Source organism: Ursus americanus, chromosome 3 (assembly GCF_024610735.1).
Source record: "Ursus americanus isolate L20-20 chromosome 3, mUrsAme1.1.p, whole genome shotgun sequence".
Lineage (NCBI taxonomy): Eukaryota > Metazoa > Chordata > Mammalia > Carnivora > Ursidae > Ursus > Ursus americanus.
This window is the reverse complement of record NC_142129.1, coordinates 68,980,006-68,997,991: the sequence shown is the minus strand read 5'-3', so window position 1 is coordinate 68,997,991 and position 17,986 is coordinate 68,980,006. Positions and strand designations below refer to the sequence as shown.

General features: G+C 40.4%; 1 protein-coding gene and 1 pseudogene across 3 annotated transcripts in view; both read right to left on the bottom strand.

Moving 5' to 3' along the window:
- CDK6 (cyclin dependent kinase 6) overlaps positions 1 to 17,986 on the bottom strand; it is a 240,637-nt gene that overhangs the window by 175,183 nt on the left and 47,468 nt on the right. The gene's annotated exons all lie outside the window — the stretch shown is intronic.
- Positions 1,788 to 17,986, bottom strand: part of LOC148110411 (ubiquitin-like modifier-activating enzyme 5 pseudogene) — a 37,892-nt pseudogene continuing 21,693 nt past the window's right edge.

Here is a 17,986-nt window from a genome sequence, read left to right as displayed (position 1 = left end):
AACATGGTTCTTTCTAGCACACAGTTCAAGAATTATTAAAGAGACAGATTAAGCATTCTTTGGAGATGCTCGACTCTGCAGTGAAGATTTTCCTGGAATTTAAGGTGTTACAATCATGCCTATAAAAGTAAGGATGATGAAATATAGAGAAATTTGGATTATTTCTAAGAGGGACTTCTCATCCTGGTGAACCAAATCATCTCCCTGGAAAGGGCATAAATTCTTGGTTTAAAAATTCCAAATATCATGCTAACAAAAACTGAAACTTTAACATTTTTTGGGGAGAGAGGTGGTATTTGAAACTGCATTAGTAAACTACATTACCCTTAAATGATAAAGACAGATTAACGAACTTTATAATTAAGTTCGGATGGGTGAATCTAATATCTTCCATACAATTCCACAACTAAGTCAAAATTCAAGTTTTAAAAGCAAAGCCTTCAGCAGTCGAAAAGCATTTTCAAGCCCAAGGACAAATTCTTCTTTACTTTCCACCACACACAGCACTCTCCGGCACATGAGATGCTCACCACATGTTTGAATAATTAAAAAAAACCACCCGTAAACAAGCTGTAAGTAAATTTGACAAGAATGTAATATAAGTACTAAGAAAAGACTAATAAAATGCTATTCATAGCCTATTCTTTCGTTTTTAAAAACCGAATAAACACTCTTTCTTTCTCTTCAAAGAAATTCACTATACACGTGCATATAACCCGTCACTAAAACGCAGGGTTGACCCTCCATTATGTACTTAGCATATTTCCTCTGTCGAATTTTTAATGCTGAGCTGGTTCACCATGCCACCCCACTTGCATTTCTGGCCTAAATGGGGCCCCACAACATTTGGTATTTCTCTGTGAATTTAAACGAAACTTTAACATAAACTAAAGCACACTATAATTAAGTTAAATCCAGTGGGATGAACACCACCACCAACCGCACACACTTCACAGCCAGATCCACGCTGCTTTTTAATTATGGGCAGTTTGGGATGAGTTCTACAACTCCACTAAAATCAATTAAGATCCACTGAATTTCTTCTCACATTCATCTACTTCTAAATATTCTGGCTTCTAAGTTTTAAAGATTTTATTATTTATTTGAGAGCGAGTGAGCGAGCACGTACACACACACACACACACACACACACACACACACGCCTGTGAGTAGGGGGAGAGGGACAGAGGGGGAGGAGGAGGGAGAGGGAGACAGAATCTGAAGCAGAGTTGAGCCCAACTGGGGTGGATCCCAGGACAGGGGAGATGATGACCAGAGCTGAAACCAAGAGTCAGATGCCCAACCGTCTAAGCCACCCAAGCGCCCCTGATCTCTAAGTTCTATTTCAAAAAAAAATGTTTTTAAAGATTTTATTTATTTATTTGAAAGAGAGCACGAGAGCGATGTGAGGGGCAGAGGGAGAAGCAGACTGCCTCGTGACCACAGAGCCAGATGTGGGGCTCGATCCTAGGGCTCTGGGACCATGACCTGAGCCGAAGGCAGATGCTTAACCGACAGAGTCACCCAGGCATCCTGATTTCTAAGTTTTAATCATCTACTTCTAAACTTGATTTTTGAAATTCCAAAGTTGTCTTTTTTTTTTTTAAAGATTTATTTTTTTGATAGAAAGAGTGCGTGGAAGCAGGCTCCCTGCTAAGTAGAGAGCCTGATGTGGGGCTCGATCCCAGGACCCTGGGATTATGACTTGAGCCGAAGGCAGACGCTTAACTGACTGAGCCACCCAGGCGCCCCCTATTCCAAAGTCTTCTGATGTCACTAATGTGACTTATTCTGGAAAACTATTCTAATAAAGTAAAAACTCCTAATAAATTTATTAAAGATAATGCCATTAAATCATATGGGTGCCATATGACAATTATGATTGCTATCAAGCCTGAATTCAACACCTGCGAAGTTTATCAAAGCAACTCCCTCAGTTTGGTAAAGTGAGGTGACTACCATTTATTCATGGGCTCCTCTGAACCATCCTTTTTTCCATTATAAAACCCACATAGTTGGCCAGCTTCACTTTTTTTCTTCCTTTTAAAGCAGAAAAAGGAGTTCCACAATCACCAAGCTTCTTTCTATAGGTTACTTCTATTTTTGTAATAAAGTAAAACAGCTACGAATCAAAAATGACATGCACTAAATTCAAACACAAACATGGGAACTACACCACTAAGCAGTGTTTTGTAAACATTACTTTTAAAATGTTTTCCGTTATAATTAATACATTTCCTTCATGAAAAAAATACATTTTTTTTTAACCACTGCCTCAGGTCAACACTGATTGTAGTAATTCCCGCTCTTCCTGCATTTAGAGTTTGTAATATTTGAAATTTTAGTAATTTCCAAAAGAAAAAAAAAATTTGACAGGGATGTAACTGGAGAATAAAATGATCGTAAAACACTACTGAACCAAAAGGTCATCTGCTTCCAAACCGTTGTTAGTTACCTAACCGTCGTGGCAGTATGTTCTGTTGCTTCATTTTACTGAAACCATGTTTTCAAACGCTGTTTGTATGACACAATTCAAGAATAACATCTAACCTACCCAAGTTATTTTCCTCAAAGTTTTATCATTCTCTTCAAAATATGAAGTCTCACTGACGGGACTTGAAGCAACTGGACTCCACACACGAGAGAGGCAGAGGTGAGCTCATGGAAGCCACCGCCAATTGCTCTAAATGATAAGCCATGGAGAAAAGGCACTAATTTAAATTGGCAATTTTTCAAGGATTTTATTTATTGAGAGAGAGAGAGAGAGAAAGAGAGAGTGAGCACACAAGCAGGGAGAAGGGCAGAGGGAGAAGCAGACTCCCCACTGAGTGAGGCTCGACCCCAGGACCCTGGGATCATGACCTGAACGGAAGGCAGACACTTAACCAACTGCGCCACTCAGGCGTCCCTTTAATTGGCAATTTTCAAAATGTGGAATTTTAAAGAGGATTCTGTGACAGTGCATAGCATATAACATTCCTGTACAAATTTTAATGTATATAATTATTTTACTCTTCAAGGTTACAAGAAGAATGGTGTTAGGTAGAAGTGGCTCAAGCCGGTTCAAGGAGGTAATTCTTTTTATTTTAAGGGGCTATTATTTTGGGGGGCGGACTTTCTGAAATCAGATTTTAGAACTTTTTTTTACAAGTGGAGATCACATTTTTCATTTTGTACTCACATATCTTCTCTACAGATACAATTTAGACATTCATATCTTCAAAGCAAAAAATCATCAAAATAGAAGACTGGCACAGCATAGTCACATCCTACTGATAATGGTTACACATGCATGCTTTTTACTGGTCTCCAAACCATTGGGAGTTTATTTAACCAAGGCTCTCAAAACATTTGTATGCAACTCCAGAGAAAACCAGTTTATCAATTTGTAATTTAGTGATCAGGGTAAATGACACTCTTCCGGTGAGTAAATACACGTCGGTCATTGCACAGGTAATCTAGGTCTCTTTTATGCCCCCGATTCAAGACAACTATCTAATTATCTTACAGAAGCAAATTTAAATGAAATACCCAGAAATTAGCTCATACGATGGGTATAATCTAGATGATCTTAGCCTAAATTGATTCCTTGCTCCTTAATAAAGTACAGTGCCTCCAGATACATAGTCCACAAGTGCAATGATTTCTTTTCCTTGGTCAGTGTAGAAATATAATTTGTCCTTCCCAAAAGCACCTTTATCCGTTTATCCACAAAGAAAGCTTCCTTTGTTTGCCTTTGTCTTGTTTTTGAATATATAATTCACAGGTTTACGAACTTTTCCAGTGACTTCATTTTGGTGTTTATTTCATCAGGTAACATTTGAGAGGATATTTTTATTTTATAGGTTAACTATTTTAAATTCACTGTTAGCCAAGTTAATAGCCATAGACAGTTTTCTTGTAGCGCGTGATTCTAAACACAGTGAGCAGATGCCTGCTAGCTCTCATCGGTAGGTTGTACCTCCTGTGTATTCCCTGTATTTGAGAACCACATCCTACTTTATTGTCCATGGCCTCAGGCAACAGACCACAAAGGATTACTGGAAAGAAAAGAAACATAGCATGAAATTGGTCATTTCTTCCCACCCCTCCCAAAAGGCCCAGTGGCTAAGTTTTCAAGTTTTCTTAACTAGAATGAAACATAAATTTTAGAGGAATTACTGATTTAGCTGAAGGGAGAAGGCAACAAGTAACGCAGTATTTTCAAAAAGTCTGACAATTTTGTGACGATTATGTATCAGTTTATGTTGCCTTAAGCTTTGCTGGTTTTTAAATGATTTTTTTAATTGCAAGGGAACAGGCTTAAACTCGGGAAATAAAATATAGGTCAGTCCATTATTCACATATTCTTCCTCTTGGCCATGATGTCTTCCAAGCTTTCACTGGAATTTTCCACAGTTACCTCAGGTATAGAACCTTCTTGCTTTTCGGGACTTGTATATGGCACAGTCATTCCTTCAGGTAAGTCAGGAACTGAGCCTGAAGAATTTTTCAGTTCCTTTTCTGAAACTTCAGATACCAACTCAAAACCCAACCCTTGTCTTCACGTATTCTCTCTTCTTCTTGAACAGCCTCCTGTTCTTGTAGTCTTCCTGCTGCTTCCTGCAATTTCTGTCAACACACTGAGGATTTCGGCTTCATGGACCCAGTAGGGAAAAAATCCTACACTACATTATATCCACGGTAAAAACTCACGGTACCGAAGTTTAACAGAACCTTTCACACATTCTGCACCAAGATCCCAGGGACCATGCCGACTGTGGTGGGAAGACTGGCTGCACAAACACCGTCTCCTTTGAGTCTTTTCCTCAGTATTTGCAGCAGTTTGGCGGAGCACGTGCAAAACAAGCAGATTCTCCAGGAATTATGAGCTGTATATGCCCTGAAACTGCACTCGCACTGACCCCAGACTCCATCCACGTTTGCCCAAGCTCATTACAAGCCGTGTTTACTGTCATCTGAGCTTCAAAACCTTGTCCGCACAGCTAAGAACTAGGTCAAGGGGTTTTCCTTCTCCTCGTCCACCATTACCTATTCGTATCCATGAAACGTTGAACGTTTTCTACTGTGGTTGTGTTGTAGTTGTATATTTCCTAAAGAACACCAGGGTTAATGTTCCTCAAAACATATTCTGCTGCTTGAACTTTACTTAATCCTGCTTGACTGGAAGGATAGGTTGGAAGAAAGGTCTGTGCGTACGGGCCGGTTCCTGCTTGTCGTGGTCAAAGAGTAGCAAGGTAGCAAGGCCACATCAAGCGGTCTCGCTACCAACTCTGCCAACACCTGCTATTGCTACAGCAAAGGCACAGAGTTCCCCGAAGTCGCTTCCAATTCCCATTCGGTTCTGTGCCATCAGGCGCCTGTAGCGGGTGGAGTCCACGGCCTCCAGGCCCAGCTTCTTGATGAGAAGGCCGCCCACAGCCCACAGACTTCTCTCCCGGGCCAGTTCCCACTCCAGCTCCTCTGCCCACTGCTGTGGCTGCTCGCTCCCCAGACTCGGCCGTGGCTGGGACCCTGGCCGCCCGCTCTCCCAGCCCTGAACCCTGGGAAAGTGCTCCCAGGTCTCTGCCACTCCCACGGGCCTCCCGCCCTACCACCTCCGGTGCCTCCGGTGCCTCCGGTGCCTCGCAGCCATCATTCCCCTCAGAACAAACCCTCTTAGCTTCCTTCCTCTCCAGGTCTTGAGAGACGGGCCACAGCAGGGCCAAGGTCATCAGTGTCCAGAGATGGCGGCCTGCGGTGTTGCCTTTGCAGCCAGTTAGGGTGTTGGCATGAATTTCATCAGGAAAATGCAGCGTACTACTTTCTCCTTAGAAATTCACAAGTGACATCAAGGGAAGGAGAGGTCCTGGGAGGACCGGTAGGATACCCGCCTTTTTTGGCTCCAATGCTAATGGTCAACATCACAGAGCCAGGACTCCACCGGAGACATCTGGGGAAATGCCGCTCTACACTGACATACAAAATTCAGTCTGACCTGTTTAGTGAACATTATCACTGTAAAAAAAAATAATAAGTTGTAATAGTCCATATAGTCTACACTATATTATGTGTAGGAAATGCATTTTGAGTCAACAATTATAAATGCAGGTTTCCCCAGTTTTCAAAAGTTCACGCCATTGCCCTTTTACAAAAGTCCTACATTCGTACACCTGTTCTTGCTAACTGAAAGAAATCTCAAAGAAGAGTTTTGCTTTTAGGAAAAAAGGAGAAAAGTGAAAATAGCATTCAATACTTGGTTTGTAGTGAGCTTTTATACAGGCAGCGTGCACCCCAAACCGTGAGGGGGGCACCTCCAAGCTCCTTCCTTACAACGATACTCAGCCTCTGGGCATCAAGCCGCCTTAGCTTTGAATGCTCTCTATGTCCATCTGTGCTTTACCTCGATTTGTTTTGTGCACCCGTTAGCAAGATGTGTCCTAAGGTATCAGAAAAGCCCAGGAGAGGTTACTTTTTGGGTCTGGGAACACTCAAAAAATTTTCCATATAAATTAATGGTAATTGCTTCTTCACTTTACACGATTTCAGCCTACAAAAGGTTTCATAGAACATTCTACTTTCAAATAGCAGGAAAGGCCTGTATTCATCTGAGGAATTTTAGAACATAATATTTATGATGCTTTTTTGTCTACAATGACTCCCTCTGGAATTACCCCAAATCAAATAAATAACAGTCAGTGTGGTGGGCAATAAAGGGAACATAGATGTTTTAATATAACAAATAAGTCTCACATAAAGCAACTGAGCTAAACAAGAACTGAAATCCCTGGTATTTGGCAGGAGGTTAACAATCTGTAATATATTTATATAAATCAATGAGGAATGTGGCCAGGCTGCCTATAACCCCTACACTTGCAAAACAGAAGAGCCAGACAGGTCTGAACATTTGAACGTAAACACTGGAAAATAACTTTAACTGTGTGATTCCTTCTGTTGACCAACATCTTAAGACTTTTGAAAACTTTTTTTTTTTTTTTTGCTATTCAGTAAACTGACAAAAATACCATTTCAATGATTCCATGACTGCCAGTTCCATAAGAGAAATATATTCACCCTGTGTTGAATATGAACAAAATATCTCAGATGGCTTTTAGAGGAAATCAAAACTACCATTCGATATGCATCCTCTGCTTAAAGTGACCCAAGCGAATGTTCAGAAAGGAGAAGGGAAAAGTGGTTCTCAGCATTCACTAAGTCTATGCATCCAGTTTAGCTATGCAAAGGGCAATCCAAAAAAGCCAGACAGGTCATTACCGACTCACGATTAAATCAGCCAAGCCCCTCACTATCCCATAAAGTAAGTTCTCTCCCTGTCTCTATAGTCCTGACCTCTCAGCTGCGGGGCAGAGAGCAAGTGCTGGTCCAGCACAGCCCTCGGCTTCCCAGCTGTCCTAGTGATGTCATTAGCTCATAACAAAATATCTCCGTGAATTAACTCTGCATCCTACCCATTGTAATTCTTAATGACTGCTTCCTGTTCATGTTTTCCATTTAACTTGCTTTCTGGATCTATTGCATAGGCAAGTTGCCTTTATCTAATGGATGGGATTACATCCAATAGGTTTGGGATTTCCAAAGATTACAATTTACAGAGGTCTCCCAAACAACACGCTTTGTAAACACAAGCCCTGCCTTTCTGTTGTGGTTATAAGAAAAGGGAAATCTGCATTATTTGCTGTGATTAAACTTTGACCTGTCACAGGAAGTTCTATGAGGATTTTTTTTTCCTGTCACTTTTTTTTCATACTCCTGAATGTTTGGACATCAAATAGTTCAAGAGCTGAGAGATGTCTGGCACAGCTGCCTAAGGGCGCTAAACAAAATTTTATTTGAACTACAGCCAGTCTGTGGAATTGAGAAGAATTCTTTTTTATCTCTCTGTCTCTATAGTCCAAGTCCGCGGAACACATTCTGTGCCTATAGCTTGCATGCACCCAAGGTCATGTTCATGCATCCTGCTTGTCCCACACTGCTGGATACTGGCCAGCGTGTTCTCCATTTGCTCATTAAATATGGACTGTGTGGGCACTTGTTCTAAACCAACACTGAATGGTGTAACTCCAGAGGTATTTGCCACCAACAATAATGAAAATGCTGCTAGAAGGAACTTGCCATTTCAGCAGCGTCCATAAACATTTATGAGTACCTACCATGTACAGGTGTGGTACTAAGTTTTAGAGATTCCAAAAGATCTAAGATGGGTATGGTCTTTAAGAGCTTTACTATCTAGCTGGGGGAGAGAAGACTGATATATAAAACTGTAAGTAATGGTCTATGGCTGTGTATTCATTCCAAACAAATTCTATAAACATAACACGAAACTTTATACATCACATCAAAGTAAATTCATTCTGCATCCTAATATTCAGTACACATCTGTGATGTCTGCCTTTCCAACACCTATTACTTCTTCTGTAAACCATACCCTCATTTTTTGTTGACGAACGACTCCTACTCAGGCAGTATGGTTTCGGGGTTATGAGCGCAGCATGGCACGTAACCTACCCTGTACAGAGTGACACTGATTGATTCAGGGATGGGTAGGACCATGTGAATCAGTCCCAGGACTTTTACTAGAACTTCTGGGAGAGTAGAGCTCTCTTTATTCTGGGATTACCAAACTGGCAACATATAAGCCTGCAGCTGCCGATGGCTGTCTTTGCCACCACTTTAGTGAGCATACCATGGAATACAGCCAATGGGGAAGAGAGCCAGTGCGGAGAAATGATCGGCAAGAGATTTTGGATGACACTGGTGAAACACTGGCCCCACTTGTGCCGACATAACCCTGGATTTATTAGTTATGTCAGCCAGTAACATCACTTTTGTGCTTACCCAGTTTGAGTTGGGCTTTTATTACGTACCAAAAAAAGTGTCCTAAGACATCTGTATATATCTTGAAGACATATGTACATATCTACATACATATTTGTACATATCTTAATACGTACATACCTATCAGACTTGTACATATCTGGTTAAATGATTTTGAAACATCAATATCTGACCTCAAATATGTCTTATATATTAGACAAAATGAATTAGGGTCAAGCATATAAACAGTAGTAGTTTCCTCTAGGGGACTGCACCAGTCCTGACTTGCTGGGAGACAATTCCCCTTAAACGGTCCCTCCATGAGCATGTCCACTGGGCAAGAGTAATTGACAGCCCCAGAGCAGACAAATTCATCTCTCCCAAGGATTCCTATTTGAGGTTCCTGGTCTGACTGCAGAAACATTTTGTGGCAAAAAAGCCGAGAAGGCAGAAGGCACAAAGACAAGTTCATAGCAAACAGGAATATGTAACCTAGAACAGGAAAGGACTCAGTGGGGTAAGAGGTAGTGAGGAGGCAAGGAGAAGTATTTAAAAATAACACGATGATACAGAGTTTAATTTAAAGGCTCAATCCCGATGCTCAGAGATATGTTCTCCTAGAACTCTCCATTAAGGCACCTCACCACCTGCTGCTGAAAGGGGACACGTGCCGTGAAGCTGACTCTTGGGCAATGCGGAGTTTACGGGTGCTGACCTCCCTGCAGCCAAAAATCCATGTGTAAACTTCTGATTCCTCCAAAACTTAACTTCTAATAGTCTATTCTTGACTGGAGGCCTCACTGAGAATGCAGTCGATTAACACATATCTTGTGTGTTACATGCACTACATACTGAATTTTTATTTTTATTTTTTTTACATACTGAATTTTTAAAATAAAGTAAGCTGGTGCTCACTTCCGCAGCACATATACTAAAATCGGCCTCCTCACAAGGATGACACAATTTCGTGAAATGTTCCATATTTTAAAAAAAAATAGAGCAAAGAAAATGTTATTAGGAAAATCATAAGGAAGAGAAAATACATTTACAGTACTGTATTTATCAGGAAATATCTGCATATACATGGATGCATGCATTCAAACCTGTGTTATTCAAGGGTCAAGTGAAATGTCAAATCGTAACTCTAAAGCAGGGAAATCTCTATTCATGCTGTTAAATTTAAGGCTACCATCATCTGACAAGGGAATGCAAAGTCAACATCTTTTATTTACTAAATCACTTGATTCTTTATAGCCTTAAAGAGAGTGTTCATAAGAAAGTTTCGTAGTTCATCTTCTTCTAATTCATCTTTAGAGTTTCTACTAATCTGGTTTCAGCTCCTATCTATATATATGTGGCAGTCTGGATCTATGAGTTAATATTTTTGCATCCATTAACCAAAAATGTTTTACTTGTTAAATGGGAATCCCCCAAATTGGGCAAGTTTACAAGATACAGCTTGCACGACAGTAAATATTTAAAACAGAGCAAACAGTAGAACTCCTATATATGGAAACACGCTGCTACCATACGATGACATATGACAGCACAAAATTGGTATACTATTAGCTGTGCCCCAAATAAGCTCTGTGGAAGTCCTAATGGGAATATGGGGTGCCTGTCGACTACTCTGCTCATATTCAAGATGAATTCCTGAAACGGACATTAAGCAACAGAATTCAAACTTCATCCACAGTCCTACAGCAAGCACCAGAGGCGCTCTTCCGTTCTCAATAGTTCCTTACACTGCTAATGCATGTTGTCTGAATGAAAGGCAGAGAGAAGAATGAGACAGTAGCATCACTCTGTTATGCTAACTGTATGCTATTACGGGAAAAAGGAAATACTACTGCAGAGCTCAAACAAATGAGGAAATCATAAAAACATATTTGTTCTCTTATAGCGCAGAGAATGGTGGAGGAGGCAAACTATTCAACAAGTGTGTTCTAAGTCACCATGCAAATCACTATCCACCCGAAGTCAAGAGAGAGAAAGTCAATGCTGAGTTGATATTTTTGCTGAGTCCAGTTCCAATACAAAATCGTTTTGTAAGTTCAAAAAGAACGTGAAGTCAACTCTACAAAAAAGAAGAAACCTGCAAATTGAAAAAATTAGGGACTGTTCCATATGGATTAGAATAGACACCATCCATGGGGCGCCTGGGTGGCACAGCGGTTAAGCGTCTGCCTTTGGCTCAGGGCGTATCCCGGCGTTATGGGATCGAGCCCCACATCAGGCTCCTCCGCTATGAGCCTGCTTCTTCCTCTCCCACTCCCCCTGCTTGTGTTCCCTCTCCCGCTGCCTGTCTCTCTCTGTCGAATAAATAAATAAAATCTCAAAAAAAAAAAAAAAAAAAGAATAGACACCATCCGGCAACCCCAGCAACAGCGCAGGAATGAGCCGCTAACTACTCTTTTACCTGTTGAGGTCTCCGCCGAGACTCAATCACCTCACTTACCCAACAGCCAGCTTCCATCAGCCGCTTGACAAACATAGATATGTTGGTTAAAACAAGGGCCTGACAAGAGTGAAAGGATTAAGAGACCTCCTAACCTGTGGCATTTGGTGTGAAGGTGGGGTTCAGGGGCCCTAAGTCCTAAACTCTACTGGCAGGTCAGAGATTACTGATTAGCAAACTAAACATAGCCTTAAACTGGAAATGCCTCTCCACACTTCTGCTTATCCTGTTCTCTTCATTCTCCATGGCACCTGACACAGCGTCTAACACACAGCAGGTGTTTATAAAGGTTTGCTGAACGAATTAAGCTTTTTAGAACTGTAACTCAGGGAAAAGTCAGCAGCAAAGTAAAAGTGAGGATCTTCTGAGATGTCGTTAGGAGACAAAGCATGGCACTCTGAGTAAGCCAGATCTTGTCCCCGACGTTAAGTGAGGCCGTACACTCGTAAGTCGCCTTCGACTACTGTCGAACTAACACTGTTAGTTTGCTCCCTATCTACTCGCTTCTTCTACATATTTGGACTTTTTTAGTCCTCACAACAACTCTATGAAATGGTGCTCACTTTATGAATAAAGAAACAGCCTCATTCATAATAGCTAAAAAAGCAGAAACAACCCAAGTGTCCATCAAAGGATGCGTGAACGAACAGAATGCGGTATATCCACGTCACGGAATATCATTGGATAATAAAAAGGAAGGAAGTAGAGATACATGGTATGACATGGATACATCTTGAAAAGATTACACTAAGTGAAAAGAACCAGCCAGGTAACCATACAGTGCACGATTTCTGTCCAGGGTAGGAAGGTCCTTAGAGACAGAAAGCAGATTAGTGGTTGCCTAGGGCTGGAGGTGCTGGGGCAGGGAGAGGAATAGAAAATGACCACTAATGGGTACCAGGATATTTTTAGGGTGATAAAATGGTCTAAAGTTAGATCGTGGGGATGGCTGGACAACTCAGTAAGTAGACCAAAAACCACTGAACTGTTCATACAGATAAATTTGATTGTATGTAAAGTGTATCTCAGTAAAGCTGTTTGGAAACAAAAGGAGGAAAGAAAGAGCCAGAGAGAGGTTTAGTACTTTGCCTAAAGCACAGACAGTAAGTGGTGGAGATAGGATCTGAATTCAGGCTGTCTGGTTCCAGAGTTCGATTTCCTAACCATTGTGCGATCCTACCTCTGCAGCGTTTGGGTCAGAGACCTCTGTGTGGCCGCGGAGACACACTGGAGGACAGGAGCTGCGCTAACGCCAATCCCCCAACGCCTTCGGTAAACTTGGATAGAGCAGTATATGCTTTACATGCTGGACTGAAAACAATAAATGTTCAGAAAATTCCTAGGAAAAATAAAGTTGAAGACTATTGATCCCCTAGGCCCTCTTACATCCTTCCCTTAACTAGTTAGAAAAATAACCCACTTCAGTTCATCCAATAGAGCTAGAAAAAGATATTCTGATCTCAAAAATACGAGAGTTAAATGATATTTTTGAAAGTAAAATCAACAGCTCTGGCTTGAGTCAGAAAGAGTGCTGGATTCTGGAAAACTTTCAACATTCAGTTCTGTCTCCATTTCTGACCTGTAAAAGCCCCGTTCTCCAGCTTTGGGCCTCTCTTGAGGAAAAACGACGAATCAGCCAAAACGAGGCAGCTGTCTGTGCTGAAGACTGTCTGCTGGGTCTTAGAAGAAAACGAACCAAACTTTACCTACACCGTAAGCCAAAAATCTTTCATAATCACATCCTTATGAGGTGAGTAAATTTATCCCAGCACTAATTCACTCAGGTACTTAGGATTAGGCTCTTATCTAATCAAACAACCACTGCAGTTACTGCCTTTTAAGGAAACATAAATGACTGTAAACATATGAGAAAATGTTAAACTAGATAATAACTTAATCAAACATAAATGACAACATCAGCAATATACTATTTAAGCCCCTCAAATTGGGTAAGGAATTTTTAAATGATAAAATGGCATAGCATCTGTGAGGGTTTGTGAAATGGACCCCCATCACTGTGGGAGTACAAACTGGTAAAAACAACCACCAAAAAAACAACCAAACCAAACCAAACCAAACAAAAACCTTTTGGAGAGTAATCTGGCAAGATAGGTAGATAGATACATAAACAGATACACAGATCACATGGCCTTTAAAAAGATGATTCAGATTCATATTTACTGAACATGGAAAGGTATTCATAATATATTATTAAAAGAAAATGCAGGGGCGCCTGGGTGGCACAGCGGTTAAGCGTCTGCCTTCAGCTCAGGGTGTGATCCCAGCGTTATGGGATCGAGCCCCACATCAGGCTCCTCCGCTATGAGCCTGCTTCTTCCTCTCCCACTCCCCCTGCTTGTGCTCCCTCTCTCGCTGGCTGTCTCTCTGTCGAAAAAATTAATAAAATCTTTAAAAAAAAAAAAAAGAAAATGCAGGTTTCAGAAAAATACATACAGTTTGACTCCACATGTCTAAACAAAATGGTAGAAAGATAAATCAAGATGCTAAGGGTAGTTATCTCTGGGTGATGAGATTGCTGAGCTGTGTTTCCTGTTATTTGCCTCTCTAGACTTTCTACAATGAGAAGGTATCAATTTTTAAGAATAAAAACAATGACCATTTTAAAAACAAGGATTATAAAAGCTCCTTTTCTCATTTAAGTTTTCTTTCTTCCATCACTCATATACTTTTCTTCAATCTGCTCCTCTGAGTTACTGAGAAAAGCCTGATACTCAATCCTGAAATGGCAAGTTTTTAAAATTAAGTATGTTAACAACTTAAGTTCTTAAATTGGCTCTAGGAGAAAAAAAATAACATGTATGCATTACGGCCTCACTGAAAGGATGAGATTTTAATCTTCCTCCAGTATGGAGCAACTCCATAAAAAAGCATGTAGGAAAAATAAAACTACTTTTCTGATGCCTGGCTAATTGTTAGGTCAAAAGTAACAGAATTACCATGAAATAAAAGAGAAACAATGACAGCTCACAAATTCTTTAAATTACTCTAATATTTATCATACAAGCCAGGGAAAAATTCTGCATGGTAGAATTATGGAATTTTGAAAGTATGGGGAAATTTAGAGATTATCTGGCTCTGTACAATTGTTTTACAGATAAAGAAACACCAAGAGAATGCAGATGGGCAAAGCAACTGAAGGAATAAGACACCCGGGTCTCATGGCTAAGAATTCAGTGCCCTTTCTACTATAACAAGGTATAAGTAACCAAAATAACAAAAGCAATTTAAAAAAAAAAGTCATTATAAAAATTAACATCTAACATCTTATATTCTATTTTATTTTTTTAAGACTTATTTATTATAGGGGCGCCTGGGTGGCAAAGCGGTTGGGCATCTGCCTTCGGCTCAGGGCGTGATCCCGGCATTACGGGATCGAGTCCCACATCAGGCTCTTCCGCTATGAGCCTGCTTCTTCCTCTCCCACTCCCCCTGCTTGTGTTCCCTCTCTCGCTGGCTGTCTCTCTCTGTCGAATAAATAAATAAAATCTTTAAAAAAAAAAAAAAAGACTTATTTATTATAGAGTTGTGTGTGCATGTGCACATGTGTCCGGAGGGTGGGGGGAGGTGTTGGGAGAGTGAGAATCCTCAAACAGCCTCGTGAGCGCAGAGCTGATGCAGGGCTCCTCGATCCCAGGACCCTGAGATCATGACCTGAGCCAAAATCAAGAGTTGGCTGCCCAACCGACCAAGCCACCCAGGCACCTCTAACATCTTACATTTTAAAATCAGATCTATTCAAGCAAAATTTCCAGGAACTACTGTGCTAAGAACTGAAAAAAAAGGGGCACCTGGGTGGCTCAGTTGGTGAAGTGTCTGCCTTTGGCTCAGGTCATGATCCCAGAGTCCTGGGCTTGAGCTCCATGTCAGGCTCTCTGCTAAGTGGGGAGCCTGCTCCTCCCTCTCCGTCTGCCTACTGCTCCCCCTGCTTGTGCTCTCTCTCCATCAAATAAATAAATAAAATCTTAAAAAAAAAGAACTGAAAAAAAATCTATAAATATATTTTAAGGACATCAAGAAACTATAAAGATAAGAAGACAGAACATAGTTGGAAAAGTTAGAAGAACTGATCGCTCTATCAACTGCCAAATTTAGGCATCTGAAATTAGGTTGTTTTGTTCAGATGTAAAAATGTGTAATATTAAGTTATGATTTAGTATGCCTGCATATCAATTTTATTTTAGAGTTTAATCTTTTTCTAGGAATATTTCATATAATAAGGTAAATATTTCATGATGTTGAAAGCAATTAAAAACTAAAGGAGAAGAATTTGTAAATGTAGCTCCAATCCCATGTTCTCCAAAGAAGAATTTTTCTTTTGCAAACAACCATAGGAACAACTCGTCCTGAGACTGTCTGACTGTTTCAGGCAACTATCCATGTGAGAATTTTTGATACCTGATTCTTACCCATCATAAGCCCTCAAACTATTTAGAATTAAAGTTTTTAATGAAATTCTCTATAGCATGCACTGAACATTTTCTTGACTTTTAAAGCACAATATACTGATTGTGTTCCACCGACGGATAAGTCACAGTAATTACTGTTATTATGAAATTACAATCGTTTAATTCAGCTGCATTATTATGATCCTTTATTTGAGTGCTTTCTAGGCACACTGACATGACGCCAGGAGATCCACATTGAGACACATTATAAATCAAACTGTCAAAAAACAAAAAAAGAATCTGGAAAGCAGTAAGGATAAACTACTTACCACCTACAAAGGAAACTCAGTACAATTAATAGCCAACATCTAATCAGAACCCCGGAAGACAGAAGGCAGTGGATGACACATTTAAAGTGCTGTGAGAAAAAAACCATTAACCAAGAATTCTATACCCAGAGAAACTATCCTTCGAAAATGAAGGTGAAATTAAGACATACTCAGATAAGCAAAAGCTGAGGGAGTCTGTTGCTGGTAGGCCTGCCCCAAAGAAATGCTACAGGGAGTCCTTCAGGTTGAAATGAAAGGACAGGAGAGAGTAACTCAAAGCCATGTAAAGCAATTAGGAACACTGGCAAAGGTAACTAATTACTGGGTAAAAATTTAAAAAGCCAGCATTATTGTAGTTTGGTTTTGGAACTCTTTTTTTCCTAATATGATTAAAAAGACAAATGCATAGGACAATAAGTATCAATCTATGGTAATGGTCCTACAATGTATAAAGATGAAATGTGTGACAATAATAGCATAAAAGGGGACGGCTGGAGCTGTATAGGCAAAAAAAAAGGTTTTTATACACTGTAGAAGCTAAGTTAGTATTATTTAAAACTAGACTGTTTTAGGTTTAAGACGTTAATTATAATCTCCAGTGTAATCACTGAGGAAAAATTCTTTGTTTTGAAACTATCTTCATGTCCTGAGAAAGATTTTCTTGAATCGTCTATCATTTATGAGCCCCTAGAGTGAGCCTAGGACTGTACCTGAGACTTTTCATATACAAACTCATTGAATTCTTTTAATATCCCAATTAAGTGGGCATTATTATTCTCATTTTACAGATGGAGAAGCTGAAGCAAACACAGTAATTTGACCAGACGAGAGAACTGTAAGACACACAACCAGGATTTCAATTAGAACCTTCACGTGCTTCTTTCTCCTTGATCCGGACCTCCAATACCTAGAATCTCACGGTCCCATTCTCTTCCCACACAATGCACCACCACCTCCGCGACACAGCCAACAACAGATGATAACTATCTCCCTTGTGGCCAAGGCTTCATATAGTACCTAACGGTTGCAGAATCCCCAACCTGTCTCTCCAAAACAGTTCTCTCCCCCAAATACCACACCCAGTCACCTCTTGGACAACTTTAACCAATATTCTAAACATTTCAATTTCAAAGTGTTTAGAACGGAGCTTACCCCCCCTTGGTGAACCATACCACCAACCAACCAATTTTCTAAGCCCAGAAACCTTCAAGTAATCCTAGGTTCTTCCGAGACTCCATACATGCAATCGAGCACCAATTCCACCACCTAAATATTTCTCTATCCACGGCTACTCCCTGAGCTCAGGTACTCATCACTCTTGCCTAAACTTCTCTAGAGGGCCTTTATCCTGCTCCCTGCCTTGTGAAGACTTTCTGTACTCAGCCCCTCACTCCGGTCCGTAAACCTTCCACAGTGTATACCTGATCATAATACCAAACAAATGCATTCAGCCAACAAACATTTACTCAGTATTTGTTATTTTCTAGCACTGTACTGGGTGCTAGGGATAGAAAGATCAAAGGATAAAATACATTTTCTTAAGTTATTCAGAGTCTAGTGGGCAGGCAGACATGAAAAGATGAATTATCAACTAATCTGGAAATGCTGAGATAGAGATATATGCAAGGTATTTTAAGAGTAATAAAGGAGGCACCTGACTCAGACTTGTACGAAAGGGTTCATAGAGGAAGTGACAACTGAACTTACACAGGAGTTACCCAAGAAAGTGGTAAAGAAAGGGCACTCAAAACCAGGAGACAGTGTGAACAAAGGACAGCAAGAAATCCCACTAGAGAAAAACCTTGTATGCCAAAAGGAACTTTATCCTGTGGAAAATGGATATCTACTCCTGATTTTTAAATAGCTCATTCTGATGGGCGTGGGTAAGAGGGGAACAGTGGCAAGATGACCAGTCAGGAGACTGCTGCAGTTGTACAGGGAAAATAAAGAGGGCCTGTCCTAAGGAACTGGCAGCAAGG